The following is a 27,727-nucleotide window of genomic DNA, read 5'->3' on the forward strand; positions in this document are numbered from 1 at the left end:
CAGGACAGCACTGCAGAGTGCTTAGCACCAGCCCTGACACAGAGAAGTGCTCTGGGAATGTCAGTGCTATGTGAAGTGAGCACCAGAATCCCTCAGACCTCACCCAGCTGGAAAGCTTCAACCCACCTCCACCACATAGGTGAAATCCCACTGCTGTTGTCACCTGACAACTGCAATGGAATCACTGAGTTGCTGAGCATGTTGTGTAATGTCTGTTTTCCAAGCTATAAAAACCACACCTCCTTTGGGAGCTGCTCCATGCTCAGGGCCAGCACTGTGCCAGGCACGTGGTAAGGCTGCCAAATGGATTGTAGAACAGTGAAAGAGAGGGTGGAAAGGAAGAAAGGCCAGGGAGGAGGAGGGAGGGGAAAAAGAGGGAGAGGGGGAAAGACACAATACCTTCCTCCTGAGTTTTCCCTCAGCCTCGCAGTATTGCTGCCCCTAAACCTGACTGTTTAGAAGCATAGTACGGTGAGAGACTAAGTGGCCAAGGTGCACAACACACTGCTCTGATCCCTGAAGAAACCTTCTGGAGTACAAGGTATTCAGACTTGCTGCCTAACTAGAAGGAGTTTCCTCAGGCTTCATTTAGCAAGTCTTCCCCAGGCCTGGGAACAGGGGAATTCTGGCTGCCATGGGCCAAGGGCCAAGGCAAAGCATGTCAGGGTAACACAGCAGCTTAAGGGGACTTCAGAGGACTTTGTCCAGGAATTCATTAAATTTGAATCCCCTTATAGGCAGCTCAATTTTTTTTTTTACAAAATTGGGTTTTCTAGAAGTCTCAGTGGGAGGCCTTGGATTTGGCAATCTGGCCCTAGCAAATGTACATTCTAGAGCAGAAAACTAAAACCTAATAGTGCTTTAAGCACCAAAACAATTTTTAACTATTTTAGTGGAAATCCTTTTAAAATGTATTACATGTCCCCAGTCATGATAAACAGAGTGAACATGTCACACCTTTTCTTGGTGACCAAGGCCACTGTTGTAAACAGCAGTGATTCTGCCAAGTTTTAGGCATTGCTGATCGTTTCTCTAAACTGTTTTAATCTGTGGTAGTTCTTACTCTTTTTTTGGCATTTCCATCTGTGTAACTACAGTGAGGATAATAAAGCTGTTGCCGCTACACCAAAGGCACCCAGAAAGTGATGTTGTTCTAGTTGATATGTCTTCTATTTCCATTAACCATGGTTACCCCTACTTTCCTCTATTGTTTCTCATGCTGTAGTTAAGCATCCACATTTCTTCTGACTCTTTCCTGGCTGTCTGTTCCACCTCCAATCTCTGGGTTAAAACTAGGAGAAGGCAAAAACTTTCAGACAACCCACTATTACATGTAAAAATTAAGTCTCCAATCTCTATAGTTAGAGACACAGTGTAAACTCTTGCTTAGCTTATTACAGATATAAATGGTCCCCTATGTAAATATCTATAAGTATGTCTATATACATGAGTTGGTTCACACAGACATATATTTCTGCTCCTCCACCTGACAAAGCCTAGAAGCAATGACATGCCTGAAGCAACCAGCATACCTAGCACCCAAATCCTGGTTTCTAACACCCTTCTCCATTGAAAGGAACCAAGACCCTTGAATAAATAGCTGATTCTAAGACTGGGGAAGAACATACACAATATGATCCTGGAGCATCTTGTAGTGCCAGAAAGTAAGGAAAGGCTCAAAAAAATGTAAACCCATAATAATGAAGATATGTTGAAAAGATATAGGAACCAAATGAAAGTGCAGCCAATGGCCAAAGCTAGAAAAATTTGAGCAACAAAATAAAGTAGTATTAGATTATAACTCAAAGAAAAAGTAAATATCCATGAGTCCTTGTTGATATAAGTGAGTGAATATATAAATAATTAGGAAATAAGAGACCAGTGAAATATCCCATGCAGGAGAATTCCAAATAATTTATGTAGATATTCTACCCTCAAGGAGATGGACCATAATTTTTTTCTATTTTTTTTATTTTAATCATTGTTCAAGTACAGTTTTCTCCCTTTTACTCCCAATCCAGCCCACCCACCCAACCCTCCCCACTTCCCTCCCATTACCACCCTACCCTTAGTTTTTGTCCATGTGTCCTTTAAATTTGTTCCTGTAAACCCTATCCATTCTCCCCTGAAATTCCCTCTTCTCTCTCCTCTGGTCACTGTCAGTCTGTTCTCTATTTCAGTGTCTTTGGTTATATTTTGCTTGTTTCTTTGTTTTGTTGTTTAGGTTCCTGTTAAAGGTGAGATCATATGATATTTGTCTTTCACTGCCTGGCTTTTTTTGCTTAGCATAATGCTTTCCAGCTGCATCCAAGCTGTTGCAAAGGGTAGATGGACCATAATTTACCACTCAAGTGTAGACTGCACAAAGTGACTTCCTCCCAAAGAGTACAGCACAGAAAGGCAGGAGAAAAGCTAGTTCACAGTGAAGCAAACTGGCAAACATGACCTCAGCCAGGTGATCAAGATTAACATCAACATTAATATTGATAATCTGTACCCTTGCTAAGACATGGCAAGGATGGCACTTTACCTCTGAGATCTTCCTCCCCAAAACCCGTAACCGCAGTCGAATCATGAGAAACACATCCCGAAGAACATTCTACAAAATATCTCACTAGTATTCCTCAAAACTGTCAAGACCATAAAAACAAACAAACAAACAAACAAACAAAAAATGGAAAGCCTGAGAAACTGTCATAGCCAAAAGGAGCCTACAGAGGCAGACATGATGAGTAAATGTAATGTAGGATCCTGGATGGGATCTTGGAATAGAAAAGGGACATTAGGGAAAAACTAAGGAAATTTAAATAACTATGGACTTTAGTTAATAGTAATACTGTATAGACCTTGTCCATTAATTATAACACATGTACCATATTCATGTAAGATGTGAAGAAAAGGGATAGCTAGGGGAATATATTAGAACTCTGCACTATCTTGGCAATTATTCTACAAATCTATAACTCTTCTAAAATAAATAGTTTATTTAAGAAAAATTATATCATGGGCCACCAGGCCTAAGAAAGGTAGGTGCAGCATCCCATTCCTGCAGACCCTACTCTCATGGGGACAGGGCTCTTGCATATCCTGGTGTACTTCCACCCTTGAGGTACTATACATCTGACAGTGGGTTGGGGCAACCCTCATGCATTTAGACAATGCATGACTCAGGGCTGGAAGACTTTAAAAAGCTGTGCAAACAATTATTTCCCATATGCTCTCTTTTCCAATTTATCCTTCTTCTTTGAGATAACATGGCTTGAATTTATCAGGAAAGAAAAGTCTCCCAGGAAAATGACAAAAACTCATGTAACAGTAGGAAGCCAATTGGTCAGAATTAGCTAGGGAAAGACCACTTCTTGCAGTTCTGATTTACAAGCTTCTCAAACTGCCTCCTAAACTAACTTCCAGCTAAGAAAATGTGTTAAAGCATCAATAAAACTATTCTAATAAGTCCTCCATAACCAAAACCTAATTGCAGCTTATAAAGTGAAAGAACACCAAGCACTCTTTAAAAGGCAAAGGGAAAAAGGTCGGTGTTTGATAGCAGCAGGGCCATGTGATGCTGCTACTTTCTTGCCAGCTCTCAAGAGAGGAGAGTAGAGTACTAGAATTCCCTAGAGTCTCTGTGGTCTCCAGAGACAATGTCAAATTGTACCGTGACATAATTTGGCTGCAGCAAGGATGCTGGGCTGTAGAGAGTAGAAGTCTAGGTAGGTATGTGGGATTCAATTCTATTTTTCCCTCCTTGATTAAACCACTTAATTGTTCTAGTCAACAATTTTCTCATTCACAAATGAAAAACAATTAAACATTCATCATTACTTACCCACCTAAGTGGTATGATAAATAATGAAAACATATGTGTGTAAGCATAAGAGGGCATCTCTTACTTTAAGGCATTTGGAGTATATCATTTTAGTTGAATTATTGCAGAAGTATATCTGGACTTTAGATTCAGTAGGTGGGTCTTTGTTTTAGCCAATTACTTGACAAACATCCATGTATTTGTTACATATGCTTTCTCTTTTTAATTGAGTGAGATCTTATTTGTAGGTCTAGGTAAGCCACTGTCCAAAGCCCTCTTCCTTCTAGTCTGACTGCTCTTCCAGTACTCCTTGGAACATCTGAAATACTGAATTAACATTCATACCACAACAACACATTCAGAAGTCTTGTGGATCAAAAACCTCATATTCTATAACATATCCTAAACTGTCCATGGATGGAATGCCTGGGAACACTGAGAATTTCTGCTGACTCCAGTCCACATCACCTATTTGCCTCATTCACAACCAGAGGTACTTCATTCTATTCTTGGGCTGGCATACAGGGTCTTGTTTTTGCTCACGTTCTTCTGTGTTCACCCCCTGCCTTTTCTAGAGCTTCATTCTGAGTCTTATTTTGGCAACACCTTTCTAAGGTCATTAATCCACTGCATCCCTAGGACTAGCCCACACCATCTAAGCAAATTCTGGTTCTCGGAAATGGCCACAAAATTCTTCTTAGATCTACTCAACTATAGCTCCATCTTTTCTCTCTGCTGTTACCATTTCAGATGCCTAGGCAGAGGTCTCACCATTTTCCCTCTGGTAACTTCCATAATGCATAAAAATAGGACTTTCCTGTTTTCAGTTTTTCTTAGAATAACTTCAGGTAGAGTTGAGAGTGCATTCAGGGGTACAGATAGCCACTAGAAAAGGAAAGGTGAGGTCAAAAACAACAGAAAGGGAAGACCTTTCAGCAATGTCTTAGAAGAACCAGAATGGACTTAGGGTTTGGAGCATAGGTGTTTGAATTTGAGAAGGAGCAAAGCGGGGAGAGGTGTGAGAGCTGAGTAGAGAGGATGTTAAGGTATTTCTTTTCCATAGCATCTTCTTATTTTTGATGAAAGGAGAAAGAATCCTAGCTGAGACTGCATGTAAGCAAGAATTATGAAAAATAAGAATACATTAAGGAACAGCTGTTGAAGAGAATAGAAGAGAGAACTGCTTGGGGACAAGGGTGAGGATTCCTCCCATCACATTGCAAGTCCCGCTGAGACTGGTTTAACTGCCAAGAACCTGTAATGGCACCTTCCAGCTATTTTTGGGTGGCTTCATATTATTATGTAGATCTTGTGTTTCCACAAAATTTGTTTAAAGGGACCTGTGACCCAAAAAGTTAAGCCTCGCTGCCCTAGACAATCTGGTAATTTTTTCTGACAGAGAGCTTCTATCCTGGAATGCCTTTCAACCATAGAAAAGTTACAAAACCACTTGTATTTGGATTTAGAGACATAAGGCACTGGAAAAAATGTTTACATTCTCATAACTTTCCTTCATCATAGGGATTATTTTGGTGTGTTGCCAAGCACCAATCAACTCTGGGTAGTGCCTGCATTCCACAACAATAATGCAAGAATATATTATTTTATGAACAATAAACTATTGTAATGTTTCTTAGTTCCAATATCAGACCTAAAGGAATACCACATCACTTGGTCTCTTGATTATTCTCTCATGAACCTGTACTATTTGATTTATGCCCAACTATTTCTACATCTAAAAACATTTGGGTATTTTATAATCAAGTTTTAATCTTCTAAACTAGATGATTCAGGAAAAATACTTAATCCATCAAAATGACTCCAAACCATGTGCTTTTCAAATCACCCCAAAAATGGCATGTAGTTTCCATCATGTTTCGATTGTAAAGGCTTTGTAATTTATGACCATTGGCTTATTTCCAGTTCTCTGAGTTGCCAATGCCATCCTCCAAAGGACCCCTGGCAGGATTTCACAGGGATATTGGTGAGTTCAGATTAGTAGGAATAACCAATGAATTTATTAAGTAATAGCAATCAGTCTTGAACCTTGTTCCTAAGTGTCTTTGTAGTTCACCAGAATTCTGTCTCTGGATAGGAAATAAGCTTGATGAAAAGAAAAAAAAAAACCTAAAAGTATTATGTGCCCACCAAGAGCCAGGCACTCTACATGTATAATCTCATTTAAATTTAGGGAAATATTTATCATACAGAGAGAAAATTAAGGCTCAGAGTCCCAAAATTTACTTAAGGACACAGCTGGAAATTAGATACCAGGTAGGTTTGAGTCTTAAGACCTTGGTCTTTCTACTACTCCATTCTGTTGAGTCCTACTAATAATTGTAAAACTGGAGTAAACAGTTCCAAAGCCTATTCTAAACAATTTCTCCTGGGGATGTGATCATATTTTTTCATCAAACTCACACATATTCTGTGTATTAGTGGGTATACTAACATATAGGACATGTGTGAATTTCATCCACCAAGATAGTAATAGTCAGGAAATGTGTCTTTTCCTAAACCACAGGTAAAAAGCAGATACAGAAATAAATAAGTTCTTATAACTTTCCAGACTCAGTCTGAAAATAAAAATTTGGAAAAAGAAAAATCATAGCTAATTGTACACTAAATGACTAAAAATAAGGAAAATTATGTTTAAGCAAATTTCCTGATGAAGATGGCTTTTCCACTGTAAAAAAGAATTTATTATTCATATTGTTGGAAATAACTGCCCTTGTCTTAGTTCTATCTTTAGAATGTGCACACAGACATTGTTGAATATAAAACATGTATAACATGTAATCTTTTGACATAATTCATGTCTGTAGAAGCAAAACAAAACCACTCCTTCAGAAATTCCTTTCTGGATTATTATTTTGCTTTTAAGAAATCTATTTTTAAAGAAATAAAGAACTTTACTGTTCTATAGAACAGTTTCTTACATCAATTTATTCCTCAAATTATTTTTACTCTTCTACAATACAAATAAATATATCTTTATCAATCAAAGGCTTTTAGGAGAGCTTACTTCTTATTAAATTCTTCCAAATATTTTTCTAGGGATGTGTTATGTTTCTCCTTTTCCTTATTCTTTTAAATGCATTTCCACATTCTACCTTTGTGAAAATAGCAACAAAAAATAATGAAAACAACCACCCTAACTTAAGGAGCAGTGACTGTAGTTAGAGAAGGGTTTCAGACCTCTGAGTGAAACAAGTAAAAGCTCATCACATCTGAGCCATGTGATCTCCACAAGTTGCTTAAGCTCTCCAAAGCTCAACTTTCTCATCCCTGAGGTAGGATTCTAGTACTTTCCATATAGAATCATCATAATAATTACATGAGGCATGTCAAATATGTCTGATACTATCTATCAGTCAATTAATGTTGGGCATCATTAGCTCTTCATTTCAGATAGGTAAAGCCCATTCATCAGAAGACCAAACATTCCAGGAGACACGACCATATAAGCATTTTCATGTCACTGTCTACTTTGAAGTACCATGATTGATTAGACCTCTCCTGCAGAAACAGCTTCTGGGGCCATCCTTGGGGTTCCTGTGAATCCTCTGAGACATTACAAATAGGTCCATATCCATATAATGTGAAAACATGAGAGAACACTGACACTTTCAAATGTTATAAAACTTCCTAAGATTTTTCCTTGTCTCTTGTCTGTCAAATCATTTGTTCCTTCTCTTTTATCAATCAATTAAATCATATTTACTGAGTGCTAAATTTGATGCTTTAGGAGAAAAGAATTATATGTCTTAATCCTGACATTAGAGTTTGGAATCTGTGGGAGAGGCAAGAGCCATGCCAGAGAAACAATGAGAGTGCAGTTCAAGACAGTGGGTTATTTAATTTGAAACTGAAGACACTAAGGAGTTCATAGGAGAGAAATAACTGTTGGTGGGAAAAGTACAAATTATTGACATTACCTGCCCCCCAGACAGGCTGTCTCTACCTTTTTGAAAGTCAACAAATCCACTAGAGAGTGATTTGTTTCACTTGGGTCCTGGAATATTTAAATTTAGGGAGTATGAGCATACATGCTCCAGACAATTTTAAGAGAATAGGGAGGGTAGAGGAGGTTACTCCTTAGCTCCAAACAAAACTCATGTGTATGCCTCTCGACATTCCCACCCAACTCCCTATGTACAATAGTCAACATTCCCTCTTACTGCCAACTTCAGACTCACCCAGACTGGAAAGAGAAGAAGAAGGAAGGGGTTTCTGTGTCACAAACAAAGTAGTGAATAAATTGTGTTAGCTCATCTTGAAAGTAGCCCATGAGGATTTGAGTGACTTGAGTCATAGCATCATTTTTTTCAGTGAAAAGATATAAATCTTATGATTTTGCTTTTCTCTTGGGTCGTTTTCCAAAATGTCATTGTGTGTGCCATTAGGTTCATCTAGTTGGGACACCATTTGGAAGTCTAGGCACACTCGTTACTTCTCTCTTCCTGTTTCCAGGTCTTACACTTTTTAAAAATTTTTCTTTTAATTGTTGTTGCAGTACAATTTTCTGTCTTTTACTCCCATCCTAACCCACCCACCCAGCCCTCCCCTCCTCCCTCCCATTTCCACCCACCCCTAGTTTTTATCCATGTGTCCTTAATACTTGTTCCTGTATACCCTTCCTTTTTCCCCCTGAAATTCCCTCTTTTCTCCACTCTGAAATCTGTCAGTCTGTTCTCTATTTCAGTGTCTTTGGTTATATTTTGCTTGTTTCTTTGTTTTGTTGTTTAGGTTCCTGTTAAAGGTGAGATCATATGGTATTTGTCTTTCACTGCCTGGCTTATTTCACTTAGCATACTGCTTTCCAGTTGCATACATGCTGTTGCAAAGGATAGGAGCTCCTTCTTTCTTTCTGCTGCATAGAATTCCATTGTGTAAATGTACCATAGTTTTTTGATGCATTCATTTACTGATGGGCATCTATGTTGCTTCCAACACTTCGCTATTGTAAATTGTGCTGCTATGAACATTGGGGTGCATAGGTTCTTTTGGACTGGTGTTTCAAAGATGCCTTAGAAGGGGAGGAGTGCGAGAGAAGAGGAAAAGAGCAGAGGAGGGGAGGGGGGAAGGAGGTGACATTATTTTGCCCAGTATAAGCAAGAGAAAGATCACAGTTTGGGTTTGTTAATAAAGTGTTGATGTGTTTCTTAGTAGAAGTTTCTCACCTTCAATTGTCTAATGACACCTCTTTTGATAGCTTGAAGTACCATTTCATTGATAAAAATCTAAAAGTCACTAAGAGTTATTCAATGACAGGGAAAGAATAGGAAAAATTGTCCCAAATAAATGGAAAAAGAGGTATATCAGAATATATAGAGAGACTTAACTTTTAATGGAGAATGATGTAATGATGATCAAAACAACCACTTTGGTTTCTGTGATTCACACCCTTTTATTTCAGACTCCCTCCCAGGAAATCTCTAATTTTTAATCATCTCTGAACACTAGCAAAGAGACATAGTTATCATCTCTAGTGATCAAAATCTGAATAAGAGACACAGAGAGGGAGGGCAATTGACCAAATATCAGAGAAGACAGAAGAGTCAGAAAAGAAAGGAGACTGGTGCCCAACCTATGTCCTCTACAGGGCCTCATATAATTTTCCAAATAGGTTTGTGATGTGCCTAATTGTAATGTGCTAAAACTCTCTCAGAAAATCATGTAATCTTAGAGGAGAATATATCAATATTTTAGAAAATAAAATAAATAGACCTACACATATACAGGCTATCCAATAAATGCTTAAATTGCTGTATGAGATAACTAGCAAGTAGGCCATAGAAAAGGCATTTTGGTGGTGAGTAGAAAACGGTGAGGCACAAAGTGATTAGAAAAATAATTCATGAGGTCCTTTTCCCATTTCAGCAGTAAGCAGCATATGTATCTAGTCTTCTAAGTATTTTCTGTTTCTGTGATATAAGCCAGCGATTTCTGTGAGGAGTCATTTTAATCTTCATTTTTACATGGATGCCATAATTCAGTGCTTAATGACTACTCTTCGCTCATTGATTCCTTTCACTCTATGTCTGTGTCAAGTGCCAAGATCTTAGCACCTGCTTTTAATGCACTCCAACTCCTACTAGAGAGGCACACCTAAAAAATCTGCCTCTGTTACTGGGAAAGCCATGGGAGCCTAGCGGTGAAAGGGGGAGTTCATCTGCAAGAGTGTCTTTAACAGCTCACCTACTAGTGGGAATGTTGACTCTGTCTCCTGCTTTCCCTAGGACTCCTTGTTTTGTATTCCCCCTGCCCCTGTCCCCAGCAACTCACTTCTCTGCCTCCATCAGTGTGTGTTTGGAGGCAAGTAAAATGAAGGCAAAAGGAACCCCTTAGAATGTACTACAGCTGTAGAGTTGAGACATGAAATGCAATTCCTTATATATAGTTCTAGCCCAATCCTTTCTATCTCTCTGTCCTATGTTTGTTTCTCTATGTATTTATCATTTCCATATGTATTTTGAAAGCCACCAAAATTGTAATAAGTCATTATTTCTAATTAGAGAGAGGCTGTGAATCTTTCAACTGATATTTATTAAATGTCTACTATTTGTCAAATGCTGGGACTTCACAGTCTTCATTTTACTTTTTTGTTTAAACATTGGCCAAGTAGACATTAATAATTACAACATCTGAGCTCCAACCCTGATACCAGGTATACAAATAATTAGCTGTGTGAACTTGGGTAATTTACTTTACCTTTCCAGGTCTCAGGTTTTTCCTTGCCAAAATAAAGACCATCATACCATTAAGGGGCTGAATTGTGTTCCCTTGCAAAATTCATGTGTTGAAGTCCTAACCCCTGGTACCACAGAATGTGACTGTATTTGGAGATAGGGCCTTTAAAGAGATAATTAAGTTAAAATGAGGCCCTTAGGATGGGCCCTAACCTGAGCTGACAGGTATTCTTATAAGAGGAGATTAGGACATGGACAGGCACAGAAAAAAAGACCATGTGAGGACATACAAGAAGGTATCCATCTACAAACCAAGAGAAGAGGCCCCAAGACAAACCAAACCTGCCAATGCCTTGATCTTAGACTTCTAGCTTCCAGAACTATGAGGAAATAATCTGTAGCATTTTGTTATGGTGGCCCTAGCGAACTAATAGAGATACTGAATTTAGGTCTCCTTCAGTTGCACAATCCTGGGATCATCTCTTCCCTCAAGGGAATAAAAATATAATATACTCTAAGTAACAATATAAGTGTTTTAAAAATGTGTTTGTCATGTCACTTCTCAAACAATTAACACTAGCAAACTAAGTCCTATAATGATTTTTTATTTTTTAAATGTATTTTATTGATTATGCTATTACAGTTGTCCTAATTTTTACCTCTTTGCCCCTCTTCACCTGGTATCCACCTTCCCTCCAGCAATTCCCTTCTTAGTTCATGTCCATGGGTCATTCATGTAAGTTCTTTAGCTTCTCCATTTCCTATGCTATTTTTAACATTCCCCTGTCTATTTAAAAATGTTTTTTTTTTTAATTTAAGGCTCCAATTGCTCAGTAGTAAGACCTACCCTTAAGGGAACAAGTTTTGAAGCATTTGTTTCTCTATAAGCAACTGTATTAAATGGTTCCTGAAATTTTACTTCAATACATTCTGGAGTGAAATTTAGCAGAGCATCAGGTTCCTCTCAAACACCATGCAAGTGACTGAAGGAACAGAAAGCATTCATAGTGGTGAAGCCTCAGCAGATGCAGAAGAGCGTAAAGACCAACTGGTTCTGCTGGAGCTCCAGTGAGACTCATATGCCCTGAAAAAAGATTGATAAACTACATCTAGCTGAGTGTTTTCATTGTTTTTGTTTTGTTTTGTTTTGTTTTCACCAAATTCCTCTTCCTTTCTCTATTTCACAGGGATTCCACTGATAAAGGCTCAGGAATTTGAATTTAAACAAATGACACTTCAGCTGTTATACTGAGTGTCAGCTTGCAGATTTCTGAACATTTGGGCTTGCTGAGTTTGGCAGGCTGACACACTTTAAACAAAGGTGAAAAAACTAACTGTAAGACAAAGACCTATAAATTTGAAGGAAAGGGAGGGTGGCCTGGGTAAGGGTTATACAGGTGACATTTTTCTTTTATTAACTGCTACACAGGAAATGAGGCTTAAAGTATTGAAGGGATGATGAAGGAGAGGGGAAAGAAGGATCAGGTAAATGGATTGCAAAAACACCACAGCAAAGGTTAAAGGGTGTGTGCTGAGAAATTGGTTTTAGCGACTGATTCTGTTACACAGAAACAGGAGCCAATAACCTGGAATCCTGTGATATTAACTCGTAAATATCTTAATTGGCATACTACCTCAAGCAAAACCATCAGAAAAACATGTTTTTCTTCTCATTCCTCAAACCCGTATTAATATCCTTGAATGCTAAATTTATTACCTGGTGATCATTCTTGAAAACCATCACTTTATTATTCTGTTGTTTCAGGCCTTCCCAAATGTCATGACTACCCATCCCAGGGGAGCAATAACTGCAAGAAAGCATCAGTAGCAGTGCTGTAACTCTTAATAGTGTTTGCACTCTATTGCGATTGTATGTCACAGCAAGACTTGGCGTTTTAAGAGAAAAAGTATTAGAGGAAGTTCTGTGGGTTTGGGTTAGGTCGCTATGGTAATAAGACCAGGTCTATTAGCTGGTCATTTAAAAACTTCCATGGAACTTGATTGCCTTCCAATGAAATACTTCATTTAATTTCCTCATAATCCATCCCCTCTCCTGCCCATCACACCTTTAATAACCGTGCGTCATATGCTCATTAATCTTTCTACCTCTACATCATAGAGTTTTACATTTTAATATTAGAGCTGGTCATCTTGTTAGCTTGATTTATTATTTTCCTCTTTCAAAAAGTCCACACTCTTTTTCTATGTACTATAAATAACAAAGCATGGCTCCAGATTGAATAACGGGGCTGTAATTCAGGCTGGGGACTTAGCTGCCTTTCCTAAAGCCTCCAGCCGCACCCCCGGGGATCGTGATGTCAGTAGAGGCTGGTGATTGATTTACGGCCCTGCAGTCAATCAGGAACCCTATACTTTTCAAAGTATTTCTACAAATGACAAGTTATTAATGCTTTGTAATGAAAGTCAGAACTACAGTAGATCAGATGTTAATTTAATGAGGATAGCTATTTTTTCCCTACTTAATGAGGTAGGAGCTTTTTAAAAACTTTTTGAAATCATAAGCAATAAATAGTCAAGATTTATTGTTATTATTGATGTTACTATTATTTATAATATTGCACAGGGTTCTTTGCAAAACACATTTACTTTTAGAGTTCTAAAAATAAATAAAATGAATAAAACAAAAAAAGGAAGGGAAGAAAGCAAAAAAAGAAAGGAGGGAAAATGGGAGGGAGTAAGATTACTTGAATGCTATCCTAAAGTTCCAATCACCTCATAATTGAAGTGCACTGTTGAAGAGTTATGAATGTGAACACTTGGCAAATGACAAAGTAAAATCAAACAACTAAATTATAAGTCCTAAGATGTCAAGTCAAATAGAGCCATATATCTTGCTTATTAATGCCTCAGGAAAACAGAACATAGTTGCAGAATATTGTAAAATCCTGGGGAGCTCCAAAGAGCTTTTTTTAATTGAATTTATTGGGGTGACACTGGTTAACAAAATTATATAGGGTTGAGGCACACAGTTCTACAACACATCACCTGTACACAGTATTTGTGTGCATCACCATTTATCCCCCTCATGTCCTTCCTCTCCCCCCACCCTTCTCCCCCTCCCACAGTCACCACACTGTTTTCCAGGACCATGACTTCCTTAGTGTCTGTGTTCATAACTGCATGTTTTAATTTCTCAAATATCAAGATTTTTGATGATAAAGTTTATTAGAATAGACTATGTCGGAAATATAACACAATCTGCTACCATCTGCAAAATGAAGGCTCTTATAGCTCACCTGGAAAAGTATCCTTACCTTTGGTCAGAAGTCCTTAATTGTGGACTTTTTTTGAGAATCTGATGAAAGCTGCAGACCTTTGCCCCAGAAAAAAAATGACATCAACAACACCAGCTCCCTCCTTTCTCTCTCTCTAATTCTGACATACAACATTTTGCACATTTCAGGGGATTCATGGCCTTGCCTAATGGGGTAAACTACATGTAAAAAGGAAAAAACTTTCTCTAGTTTTAATATAGAGTACATCTAAAAAAGAAAAAAAGGCTTTCTCTAGTTTTTACATAGATTACATCTAATTTTGGTCAACTAATAAAATATTTAATGCTTAATATGAAGACAGAATCAAATTTAATTCCATGGTGAGCTAAACTTTATTAAGTGTTTATTATGTTCTCAGGGGGGAAAAAAATCTCACTTCAGAGGACAAAAATGCTTGATATGGAGCCTGCTTTGTGTTCTTGATAGGGAAGGGTAGTGTGGACCCTTAATAATTTAAGAATTAATGTTTGTTGCCAGTATTCTAGTCAAATATATCATATGAATAATTGTTATTATATTTATAATGAAATAATAAATGTAAATGAAAGTATTCTCAGGGTCTTATTTTGTCATCAGAAAATAAAGCATACTTATAACTCAATCTAATGTAAGCTATTTAGATGACAAAACTTAATAAGAGCCTAATATTGTATAGTGTACATTATAAGCTTATTAATTCACCCTTAAATGCCCAGATGCAAAAAGCAGTGCAGGTGAAATCATAATATACTCTTTAATGAATTTTGTCTTTCCCCCAACAATTTATTTGAGCTATACAATTTTTTCTTTCTTTGCTTCAAACTTTTCTAGGCATTGGTAGAAATAGTTCATTTCTCTTTATTCTTTTGTTTTCATTGCCCTTTTCAATATACTTGTGTGTACATATTATAAAGGATATAAGAGTGGTATATGCTAAAGACAGTTTTCTTTTTCTGTAGCCTTAGTTAAGTCACAGGAAAAGCAGACCAATAGCCAGAGAACAAACCATGGTTGTGACCAGATGACCAGTTAGAGTCCATTCCCCACGTCATTCGAGGTCTGTGAGACATGCAGTGACAGAAGCCCTTGATGTCTTTCTCTGCTATGACTTATAGGGCAGCAGTGCCCAGGGCTACTTTGTCAGCTTTTCCTTCCTCACTGGGCTCAGAGTCATTTTAAGTTTCATTCAAGATGGGGAAGATTTTAATGGCAACTAACTCTGCCAAACCAACTATCACAGTGAATTGGAGTTCTCAGTTTAACATAAACTGTAAAACACTTCATTCCTGTGGCAAGAATGTTCTCATTCAGTAAATGTCAAAGATAATCTGTGCTCACCCTGAGTGAGCCAAGTCGAAGCCTCTATGTTTCGCCTGATACTAAGGCGTCCTGGGATTCCCAGTGTGTGTACCTAAATGACCCTAGGTCACTTTCTGACTTTCAGCCATTGAAACTCCCTCTGTAGAAAAAAAGTACACATTAAAAAAAATGTGTAAGAATGCAGGAAGTAAGTTGGGACATTTTATCCTTGATTCAGTGATCCAAGGAAGTGCCCCACATTTACCACAGTTACAAATGAGCAGCCCTGTTGAGAATCAAAGTAACAGGCTGATGCCTAAAATCAATCTATCAGGCTTGAAGAGTTCACATTCCTTGGAACTTTGTGGAAATTCTCTGAGACCTCTGTATAAAGAACACCTATGGGAATATTTTCTTCAGAGTGATTTTGCCCCTACAATTGCCTTTTGTCATTCTATTCAATTTAGTCTAAGTTCTCATTTTGAGACTGTCACACACCTGGGCATTGACTATGTCTCTAGGCAAACTCTGGGAGGCATCTCTCAAAGCCCTATTAGAAGGCTTAGAGTCAATTTCACCCCACATTTACTGAGTGATTGCTGTATGCAAAATCCCATGTAAAGTATTTGTGTATATTCCCTGACTAAAGCTTCACAAATCTGGAAAGAAGCAATATTCACATTATTACAGTTATAGAAACTCAAAGAGAGGCAGTAGAAACTTTTGCACTGGCTTGGCAGATAGAAAAGAGCTCATAACGAGAACACTTCCATGCTCTGTATTTCTTTTTTCCATTCATCCTTTTCACTGCACTATTTCCTCCCGTGCTCCAGAACAGTCCAGCTGAAAAATTAAATCCAGAGCCATTTTCACCTGAAATCATAGTTTGATGTTGGATTGCTCTAACTTTTTTCAGTTCCCAAATTACATTATAGACTTATCTTTCTAGCAATGTGGAATCCCCTGCAAGTATTACACAAATAAAAATGACAGTTAAAATATAAAATTATGACTTTAATGCCTAGATAAGCTGGCCAGAGTGTAAGGGAATTCCTCAGATGTCAGAAATGATAAGAAAGCACAAATCCTCAAGGATGAGTAAAGGCTGGAGCCAGCATTTCTCTGGGAGATAAATGCCAACTGTTAGTGCACTGAGCAGGGCAGGAGTCAGGTCACAGACGCCAACTTAAAAGCCAGAATCTTGGGGGAGCAGTTTTCTCAATGGGTGAAGTAGTATAAAATCCATGCCAAGGAGTGAACCAATACCAATATATGCCTTTCTCTGCTTCTCCACTGGGAAACCCTAACCTCAGGCTATACTCACTGAGGACCAGAAATAGGGACCTGAAATTATTCCACCTATGTGGTCAAAAGCAAGCAAACAAACTCTAAATCAAAGGTGTAGCTTAAAATGGTCACAGGTGTCAGTGGCCTCTGTGCTCACCAAAGGCTAAGGGAGGACTGACCAGGAAGAATGCACTTACAAACAGGCATAGAGGTCACACTGATGCTCAAAATCAGGACATGTTGAACTGCCCCAAATGGTGTGGCTCAGTGGGTTGGGCATCATCCTGCAAATTCAAAGGTCACTGGTTTGATTCCCAGTCAGGGCACATACCTGGGTTGCTGGCCAGGTCCCTGGTTGGAGGTGTGCAAGAGGCAAGCACACATTGATGTTTTTCTCCCTCTCTGTATCCCTCCCTTCCCCTCTTTCCCTTTTGTCAAAAAATAAATAAATAAAATATTTTAGAAACAGAAAAGAAACATGTTGAACATATGGTAACATTATACAATACATGAACCACACAAATACTAAACTTGAGCCAATAGACATGTATAGAAAATGATACCCATGACTAAAAAACACACATTCTTTGAAAACACACAGAAAACATATACAAAAATTAAGCAAATAGTAGGCCCAACAGTAGTCAACAAATTTCAAAGAATCTAGAGCCTGATAGACACATTTATGACAACACAATTAAGTTAGAAATTAAGAAGAAAATGTATCTTAAAAAGACACATTCATTGGGAAATTGAAAACATACTCTGAAATACAACATAGATCAAAGAAATTTTAAAATACTTTAAAGTGAATGGTCATAAGAAACACTTCTTAACCAACATTTTGGAGGCATCTACAGATATTTGGAAAGAAATTTAAGCCTTATATATTTATATTAAAAAACGAAGAAGGTAGAAAATAAATGACCTATACATCTAACTTGAAAAGCTAGAAAAGAAGAAAAAATAGCAAATCCAAAAAAAATTGAAGAAATGAAATAAATATAAGAACAGAAATTAATGAAATATTAAAAAGACATATTAGAGATAAGCAACAGAACTAAAAGTCGGCTTTTTTTGTTAAATCTAGTACAATGGATACAACTCATGCAAGACTTATTAAGAACATAATACAGAAGACACAAATAAACAGTATTAAGAATTAAGAATATTGCAACTGCATATCTGTAGCATATATTAAATAAATAGTAAAAATAATGTTATAAAAGCAAATTTTTCCATTTATAAAAATTAAACAACCATTAGATCATAAAGCAAAAATTAAAAATATACTTTACAAAATCTATAGTAAACGGACTACTTAAAATGTAGTTAAAAGGAAACATTCTTTCATTTTTAAAGTATATGTTATTGATTATGCTATTACAGTTGTCCTATTTTTTTCTCCCCTTTATTTCCTTCTTCCCTGAAACCCCCCTCCCATCTGCATCCCTCTCTTTCTTAGTTCATGTCTGTGGGTCATTCATGTAAGTTCTTTGGCTTCTCAATTTCCCATACTATTTTTAACCTCCCCCTGTCTATTTGTACCTACCATTTATGCTTCTTATTCCCTGTACCATTTCCCCCATTCTCCCCACTCCTCCTCCTTGCTAATAACCCTTGATGTGATTTCCATTTTTGTGATTCTGTTCCTGTTCTAGTTGTTTGCTTAGTTTGTTTTTGTTTTTGTTTTAGGTTCAGTTGTTAATAATTGTGAGTTTGTTGTCATTTTACTGTTCACATTTTTTATTATCTTTTTCTTAGATAAGTCCCTTTAACATTTCCTATAATAAGAGCTTGGTGATGATGAACTCCTTTAACTTGACTTTATCTGGGAAGCACTTTATCCGCCCTTCCACTGTAAATGATAGTTTCACTGGATAGAGTAATCTTGGATGTAGGTCCTTGCCTTTCATGACTTTGAATACTTCTTCCCAGCCCCTTCTTACCTGCAAGATTTCTTTTGAGAAATCAGCTGATAGTCTAATGGGAACTCCTTTGTAAGTAACTGTTTCCTTTTTCCTTGCTGCTTTTAAGATTCTCTCCTTATCTTTCATCTTGGATAATGTAATTATGATGTGCCTTGGTGTGTTCCTCCTTGGGTCCAGCTTCTTTGGGACTCTCTGAACTCCCTGGACTTCCTGGATGTCCATTTCCTTTGTCAGATTGGGAAAGTTCTATGCCATTACTTTTTCAAATAAGTTTTCCATTTCTTGCTCTTCCTCTTCTCCTTCTGGTACCTCTTTGATTCGGATGTTGTAACATTTAAAGTTGTCCCAGAGGTTCCTAAGCCTCTCCTCATTTTCTTGAATTCTTGTTTCTTCCTTCTGTTCTGGTTGAATGTTTATCTCTTCTGCTCCAAATTGTTGATTTGAGTCCCAGTTTCCTTCCCTCCACTATTGGTTTTCTGTATATTTTTCTTTATTTCGTTTCACATAGCTTTCACTTTTTTCTCTATTTTGTGACTATACTCAACCATTTCTGTGAACATCCTGGTTACCAATGTTTGAACTCTGCATCTGATAGGTTGGCTATCTCTTCATTGCTTAGTTCTATTTTTGGAGCCTTGTTCTGTTCTTTCATTTGGGGCATTTATTTTGTCTCCATGCACCTGTTACATTGTAAGGGGTAGAGGCTTAGTTATTTGCCAGAGTGCGGCAACCAACTTCTTTTGGTTGTGGTGCTGTATGTGAGGGAGAGGTCAGAGGGGGAACAATGCCACTGGCTTGGCTCTCTGTCAGCTTTCAGTCATTTCCCCCTGCTACCCACAAGTAAATCGGGCCCTTCTGATGCTGATTCCCAGGTAAGTGGGTTTGTGTACATTCTAGGCTCCTGTGGGTCTCTCTAATCAATTTCCCTGTGAGGAAAATTGGTGTTTTTCCTGCTGCCTCAACCCCCACAGGGTTTTTCATTCAGAGGTTTTAAGACTTTCTTTTTCCAGCACTGAAAGCTGGGATTGTGTACTCTGTCTCAATTCCCAGTTGTTCTTCCCAATTTATCTGCAAATGTGGGACCACCCAGTCCTCCAGCCACTGCTTTTTTGCATGTCCCCTCCACCCTGGCTGCCCATCACCACTCCTACCGGTCTGGATGAATGTTTCTTCTTTAACTCCTTGGCTGTAGGACTTCCATACAGTTCAATTTTCTGGCAGTTCTGGTTGTTTTAAATTTGTTGTTGTCCTGCTTTGGGGTGTGCTAGGAGGCAATGTGTATCTACCTATGCCTCCATCTTGGCCAGAAGTCAAGGAAATATTCTTTAAAAATATATGAATTAACACACTAATTCAAGAAAATCTAGAAATCCTGATTCATCCTCTAATGATTAAGGAAACTGAGTCTATAGTTTTAAATTTTACATGCAAAAGACTTTAAACATGATTTTTAACAGTGCTGAAAGAATAAGACATTTCCATTTTTATAAACTCAGGGAACAGAAAAAGAGGAAACTTTTTCTATTTATTTTATAAAGCTAGTATAGCATAGATACCAAAACTGAAGACAGAACAAGAAAATAAAGAAACCTAAGCCAAATACCTAAAAACTAAACCTAGAAATGTATAGAAAACATACATTTATTTCAGTACATGCAGAATATGAATTAATTTTTAAAATATTTGATGAAAATCTTATTAAACTAGAAATAAAAAAGAACTTCTTTTGCCTACAACAAACCCCAAACAAACCCACAACAAACCTGTAATGAAATATTGGCCTTTTAACTATGACAAGGCTGTTGGCTACCACTAGTTCTAATTGCCATTGTATTGGAGATCCTAGCCAGAACAGTAGTGCAAAAACTATGTATTCTTTATATTTTATGTGTACTAAAAGGAAAGAAGCAAATTGGTAAAATTTACAGGTGATAACAGTGTATGTAAGAAATTCAAAAAATGAGCACAAAAATTTTTTTAAATTAAGAGAGTTTAATAAGGTTGCAGGGTACAAAATCACATTTTAAAAATCAATTTAGTAACAAGTTCTTAGAAAATAAAATATAGTAATGTATTTTATAATCAATAAATATATGAATAATGTTATTTATAATAGCATCTAATATTATCAAACACTTAGGAATCAATCTAGCAAACATTTGCAAGACTTTTACTGAAAAATTATACAGTTTAATTGAGAAAAATTGAGAAGAATTCTCTATTTCTGCCTATTATTGTTGTATAACAAAACACCAAACTTAAGGGTCTATAACAGCAGTCATTTTGTTTGGCCCACTTTCCATGGTTCAGAAGGCTTGTCTCTGCATGGTGAGGTGTAGAGCCTCAGCTGGGAAGGCTGGAAGGTTGGGAGTGGCCCTGCTTTTGGGACCAGGAACCCTCTGAGGATTTTTCACTCATTTGCCTGGTCCCTGGGCTGACTATAAAGATTTTAGATCATATACAAGGATTTAAGAGCTAATATTAGACAAAAATGAAGATTTTAGGGGGAGATGTTTTTATAACTTCATGGTATGATAGCATTTTTAAGATATACAAGCACCAATCATAAAAAATTGATAGTTTTGATTACATTAAATCAAGAAGGTAGTTCATTATAAGACACTCTATAGGAACTTAATAAGTAAGCAAGAGACTAGAAAGACCTTTCCAACTTTTATGAACAAATAGGAACTTTTATCCAGCATACTTTAAGAACTTCTTTTTAGCATCACTAAAAAGACAGTCCAAACAATAGAAAAAAAAAACAAGCAAAGAACTTTAAAAGGCACTTTAAAAAGAGGAAATTGAAATGTCCAACCAATGTCTGAAATGACTTTTACCTCACTGAGTAATCAAGAAATATAAAATAAAGTACAATGATATATTATTTCATGTCATTAGATTATAAAAAAATAAGAAATCTGACCATGCTAACTATTGGCAAGAACATGAAGCAATGAAGACCCTAATACACTGCTGGTGAAGGGTAAATTGTTACAAGCACTTTGAAAAAAATTGGGGTTACACAGGAAAGCTAAACATGCACATGAACCTTATGAGCCAGCAATTCTCCTCATAATTTTAGTATAAGACACATGTGAAGATTTTCAGAGAACACTGACTGTCAGAGTAAAAACAAATGCAAATGTCTATGAATAGTAGAGTGGGTAAATTAGTGTATACCCCTAAAATGGAATATTATACTGTCACAGCCACTGACCGGCAGTGACTGCAGAATGCTGCAGATGGCTCGTCGAAACATGAGAAAAACACACAGAGACAACCAGGTCCTGTGGGGAAATAGGGATGGAATGGCCACTCTCTAGCGGAGAGCGCCATGGCCACCCTCCCTAGGAGAGAGCATCCCTAAGGGAGAATGCCTCGTTCTCCCACCTGAGCAGGCTTTTATTGGGTTTGTTTGCATAGGAATTCAGGTAAAGCTCATTACTCATTGCCAGGAAGTAAGGATCAAACAATAGATAACAAGGAAGTCTGAGGGCCTATTTTGAGTCAGGGTCAAAGAGCTGTAAAAAACTTTAAGGAACAAACTGACTTCTTCCTTGGACCTTATCAGTTAATTGAGAGCATTCTAAACAAAGCAGGTTTCACAGGATTTTACATATTCTTTCTTAGGCCTGATTGCTGGGGGAACCTGCCCTTTCCAGCACAGGACTGCACCACTCACCGTCATTATTTCAGGCTTAGGTGGGGCAAGGGAAGTAAGGCAGCCAAGAGATTGGGAGATTTTCTCACAGACAATGAGGACTCAGGCTTTTGTCAAAGCCGAGGGGCGAGGGTCCATCACCCCCTTTTGCCGTACCCCTCAAAGTCCTTCCTTGGGGGCCTCATACGTGATCGTGCCTGCCTTAGGTCGTTCCCCCCTTGGGGAATCTTACCCACCATTGGCTAACCGACCAAGCATTGGGGGCCAGGCAGGGTGAAATAAAAGGAGCAGAAATGGTGCTCCTGCCAGGGAGCTAAGCTTTTGTCTCCTTGCTGGCTTACAGTCCAAGGTTGTTCCCTCAGCCTTAGCCTTGGTGGGGATTACAGCTTCTGATACCAGGCAGGATGGTTCCCAACATTATACAGTGATGAAAATGAACAAACTATAGCTATATGCATTAATATGAATGATACCAATTCAAAACTGAGTGGATAAAAAGACTAATAGGAGAGTTTATACATTAGAACTATTTATTTAAAGTTCAAAAACAAAGCAAAGACAATGCATTGTTTGGAAATATGTATGTGTTAAAAGTATAAAGAAAATCACAGGAATGATTCACTCAAAATTCAAACTAGTATTACCTTTGATGGGAGAGAGGAAGATGGGATCAGAGAGGAACACAGAAGGTTTCAAAAGGACTAATAATATCATGCTCCTTGAGCTAAGTGGTGAATAAATGACTGTTCATGTTATTAGTCTTCTTTAGGTTGTACATATATTTTATGGACACACTTATTTATGATATATTTCACAATAACATTTTTAAATTATGTTATATACTATAGCATATAAAGCTATCACCTGACCCTGTGGCCACAGCAGAATAGACCCCAAACAGTTAAACAGCAAACACTTAGAAGGTATTTGAAAGTATAGCTCAAGAGATATACTTTAGTCAATGACTTCACCAAAGTGGGAGAGAAATTTCCAGATGGTAGAAATTTCAACAAAATATATATTTGTGTGTGTGTTTGTTTTGACAAAGCCGTGGCTCTCTATGAAACCCCTACCATTCCTGAGCATGTACAGAGCACAGTAACAGAACCTAGGGACAGTCAAGGGTCTGAGAAGGGTTGAGGGCACTGTGGTGAAGGTGTGAGGTCATCCTTTATATCCCAGCCCAGTGGTTTCTGTCTCATGTGGGCAAAATAGAAACAGCAGCTGTAGTCTTTATAGAAATACAGCTTGTGATAATACTTTAGCAGCACAAATTCTGAGCAACTGCAGCAGTGACAGTAAGAATTGCCACAATGAGGATCTTCATCTGATTACAATGATGTCACCATTCAAACAAGATACAGAGCATCATAGGATGCTGAAGATCAGAAGTCATCGGCAGAAGATGATGAAAGAAGAGGGTGATTTGAACAAAACCCAGACATGGACTGTTCTCCTAACCACACCTGGCTAAAGGTTATGCTGATGGCTTAGAGATGGGAAATTGAAAACAGTATCAGATACACCACTGCATATGAGTATTGGTTTGTTAAGTGTATTTTCTCCTAAGAGAATGTTTGTTGTGTAAGATTTTTACTGCTTTCTCAGCAGTAAAAATGCAATCATACTCAAATCCCTTTTTTATTTTAATAAATTTCCAAGTAAATGAACCCCTCCAGTGATTTCTATAAAGATACTTATACAAGGTGGAGCTAACCAATGGCTGTAATTAGAATTCTAGATGATGACAAAGAATAAGCTGTAGCCTTCCTATACAACAGAGTCTGACCCAAACTCCTTCCTTCTTGGGCAGAGTTGTACTCTTACCTTAACAACTTTTAAAAATAGCTTTTCTACCCAGGTAACTAATTACCCTCCCTTTGCTGCTCTTTCTGCATCTCTACTAGTGACTACTAAAATCAGACAAATTCAAAATTTTGAAAGTCATTCAACTATTTAACTGAGCCCTCAAGTTCTTCAGAGAAACAGAAAATTCCAGATGTAGATAATTTATTTAAATGATATATCATTCCTTTAAAATGATATGCAGCCAACTCACAATTATCCCTATTAACAAAGACTAGGTACAGCAGGTATAAATAATTTCATTCCAAAAATGATCAAGGGAGTTCATTTGCTTTCTCTTTTGTCAAACTTTCACCAGAGTTACTAGCCAGAATCTGAGAGGACTGGTTCAAGTTTCATCTTTAACTCATCTTAATGTTCTTCTAGTGAGAGGACTGATCCAGGCAATAACAGAAGGATTTCCAAGGAGAAGAAAATCATACAAGTCCTTCAGTGGATAATCACCCTGAGTCAACAAGGGTGTGAGTTTTCTCCTAGATAGTAAGGTTAATTTAGAAACTTCCTGCTTTTACTTTGGCTATTTTATCTGGGTTAACAGATGTCCCACCATTGCCACTCTTGTTAATAATATGTTTATAACACGTCTTTCATTTTCTTTCTTCTCATGTTCTTTTTTCCCTCCTCTTTTTCTGTTTACCACTAACCAGTCCTCTTTTATCCAGGGCCTCCTTTTCCTGAATTCTTTACCATAGCAGAAAACATGTAAGTTCCACAGAAGCATAGGTTCCAAAAATTAGTTGAGAGCCTTAGGAATGGAGTGGGAGGGCATCTCCTAGTCCCATCCTGTTTCACCCTCCTCTTCTTACCACTTTCCTCTGATGCCAGGGAAGAGAGTTAATTTCTGCTGTGACTAGACATGTGCCACATACTGGTAGCTATCCTACAACCCTACAACAATACCCTACTAAGTCTTGATGTCAGTTAAATGCAGTATTAATTTCTTGTGCTTATTTTACAGTGACCTCAAAGAGATTATTTTATTCTGCTACTAAGTAGCAGAGGCAAGATAGAGATCCAAGCCTTTACTGTTTCTAACACACACACACACACACACACACACACACACACACACACAAATGCTACCAGGCACAACATACACCCAAGCAGTCCTGGGTGCTGCTTCTCTTGCTGTGTTCTCACTAATGTCAATCTATAATTTGGTCAATGTATTATGTTTCCCACAGTAATCCCCACATTTACAGAGGAAATTTACAAACTATAGACCATTGAAATTTTAATTATGAAATTAAATAGAAGAAACTTATCACTTAAAGAATTACTGGATTCTTTGAATTCTGGAATCAATCTGCTTTCAATTAAAATACTTCAAGGGGACTTCAGAGAAATGTGAAGATCAAGGATTTTGTGTATTTGCTCCTGGTTGGGGATAGAAACTTGTTGTATTATCTTGGTTTCCTACAAAAAACTCTACTAGAATGACAGCAAAGAGATTTATTTAGTCATAAACCCCAAAGACCAGGCAAATAGAGAAGATAGAAGAAACAAAATTCTGGATCCAAGAAAGCAAATGATTGAGTGCAATAGACTTAGCAGACCCTATAAAGCTAACTACTAACTATCAGTAGAGAAAGGCAAGAAGAAACAAAATTTATGCCATAGAACCCTCAACAGACTCAGGATTTGGCAGCACCCAGGACCTTTGGAAACAGGGGTAAAAGTAGAGCTATAACAAGAGTATTAATTGACAGTCTACCTCAGATTTCCAAATATCTATTCTAATACCAAGAGCCAACCAGGCAACTGCTACTCCTTACCATAGAAAAAAAAAAACAAAAGTTTATCCTCCAGAGATGATAAACAGAATTAAGCTGAAGGACACCAAGACAGTTAGTATGGAGATACACTAAAATTAGGTGGTTAAGAAAAAGTACAAGGTGGAGCAAAAGTAGGTTTACAGTTGTGAGCATGGGAAGAAACACAGGAAAGAAATAATGCTAAGAAAGAATATAAATAGTCCTTGGGTAATTAATTCTTCTCAGAATGCCATTGCCTTTTTCTGCTTGCAAAGCAAGTTCTAGTTCAAATAGAAAGCATGGCACTTAAGGCTATCGGTGTCCTGGCTTACTTGGTCAAAGACATAACACACTTACCTTGTATGTGTTTTGAGTATTACTCAACTCCTATGCATCATAGGTCCATCAGAAGTCTGTGCTTACAGGGCATAGCAAACACTATAGAAGAATGGGAGCAGCAAGGAATGGCACAGCAGACATGCAGAGTGTGCTTAGGTCCTCTGTTGGCAGACTTCATTGACTTTCAGACTTCGCCTAAGAAAATACTAGTTCAAGGACAAAATCATTGAGAATTTAAAGACTGCAACAACAAAGTATTAAACCAAGCACAGGCCCATCTGAGCACCATGCCTTGTACCTACAAAGATTTCACATGCAAGAAGCAGCCCTGGGTAAGGGTTATATAATTCTAGTACCAGTAGCTAGACAGAGGATCAGGCTTGGTGTGAGAAAGTTTACAGATCTCCATGTACAAATACAAAAAGAAAGTATATTCTGTTTTCCTTCACTTTTAAGTGTCTTTCATTCATATATATACTCCTGTGTAAAAAAATGGGTGTCAGTATCAACTAAAGGAAAAAATGCTTCTGAGGTTTCAACAGTTATACTCAACTCAAAAACAAAACAAAACAAAACAACTTCAAACATTCCAACATTCATACCATAGGGGTGCCAGAAAAAGAAGAAGATGAGCAAGAAATTAGAAATCCTAAGGGAAGATGGCAGTGTGGTAGGAGGGAACAGATTCCACTTCATCCTATACATGGGAGAAAAACCTAGCCAATCCACGGAGGAACAGAGCAAACAGCCAACAGTACCGCAGCATATATGAAAACAGGAGATCAAAAATTGCAGCGGACATTAAAAAAACCAGACAGTAAGGAGAGTGCTTCAGGACAATAAGGGCCCAGGGATCAGCGGGGACCAGGGAGGCTGCAGCCCTGGCCTGGCACTTGCTGGATCTGACACAGAGCTATTGGGAGAGAACTGGCCAAACAAGGATTGAGCAGCACCAGGGGGGGGCCTTGTTGCTTGAAGGCTCACAGAGGGAAGTGAAGATTGAGTGGCAAACACACAGAGGCTGTGAGCACCCATGCATAGCCCTGGGAAGAGTGCACACCTGAGCCCATGCGACCAAGGGTGACCTGGCCCAGCACCTGCGCCCCCAACCTGGGGAGAGTGTGCTTTGTGGAAGACCTGGAGCCCACACCCATAAGTAAACTCGGGGAAAGCGCAGTCTCTCCGCAGGAACCCCAGAGCCCACAACCCAAGGAGGGCACGCACGCTCAACAGGAGCCCTGGAGCTCACACCCATAGACCCAGGGAAGGTGCACACTCAGCAGCAGACCCAGAGCTTGCGCCCATTAACCTGGGAAGAGTGCACTTGGGAGGGCCTGGATCCCACATCCAGGGCCCTGAGGAGAGGCGCCCAGCTGGTTTTGGGGAGTGAGGCTGACTGAGTGCTGAACAGGAAAGAAGAAAAGTGAAACCAATTGCCCCTCAGCCTGCTGCATCCAGAAAAACCAGAAAAACCAATTTGGCCAGTTTGAAACCAATAAGAGGTTTTTTTGTTTATTTGTTTTTGGTTTCTTTTAAGTAATTTTTTATTTTTTATTATTTTTACATCTCTCAATTCCTTTTGTTTCTCTTTCCTTCTTTCTAGTTCTATTCCTTCTTCCTTTCTTTCCAACTTTATCTCTTCTTCCTTCCTCCTTTTGCTTTTTTTTCTTTTTTCTTTTTAAAAACCCACAAGTGACACAAAAAAACCCGAAACTGTAAAAAGACAGAGTTGGAACCAAACAGGAGACATCCCAACAGCTGAGACAGTGGGACAAATTTCACTTTACTATTACAGAGAACCTGCACATTATT

At 38.0% G+C, this 27,727-nt stretch overlaps 1 long non-coding RNA gene across 1 annotated transcript; it reads left to right on the forward strand.

The window, feature by feature from the left end:
• Positions 1-899: 899 nt before the first annotated feature.
• Positions 900-26,718, forward strand: LOC118500262. Its single transcript, XR_004902814.1, has 4 exons — positions 900-911; positions 3,701-3,707; positions 21,719-21,726; positions 26,636-26,718. It is a non-coding gene; the product is annotated as an uncharacterized LOC118500262 (long non-coding RNA).
• The last annotated feature ends 1,009 nt before the right edge of the window (positions 26,719-27,727 follow it).

The sequence above is a fragment of the Phyllostomus discolor genome, chromosome 4 (genome assembly GCF_004126475.2).
Source record: "Phyllostomus discolor isolate MPI-MPIP mPhyDis1 chromosome 4, mPhyDis1.pri.v3, whole genome shotgun sequence".
Taxonomy (NCBI): domain Eukaryota; kingdom Metazoa; phylum Chordata; class Mammalia; order Chiroptera; family Phyllostomidae; genus Phyllostomus; species Phyllostomus discolor.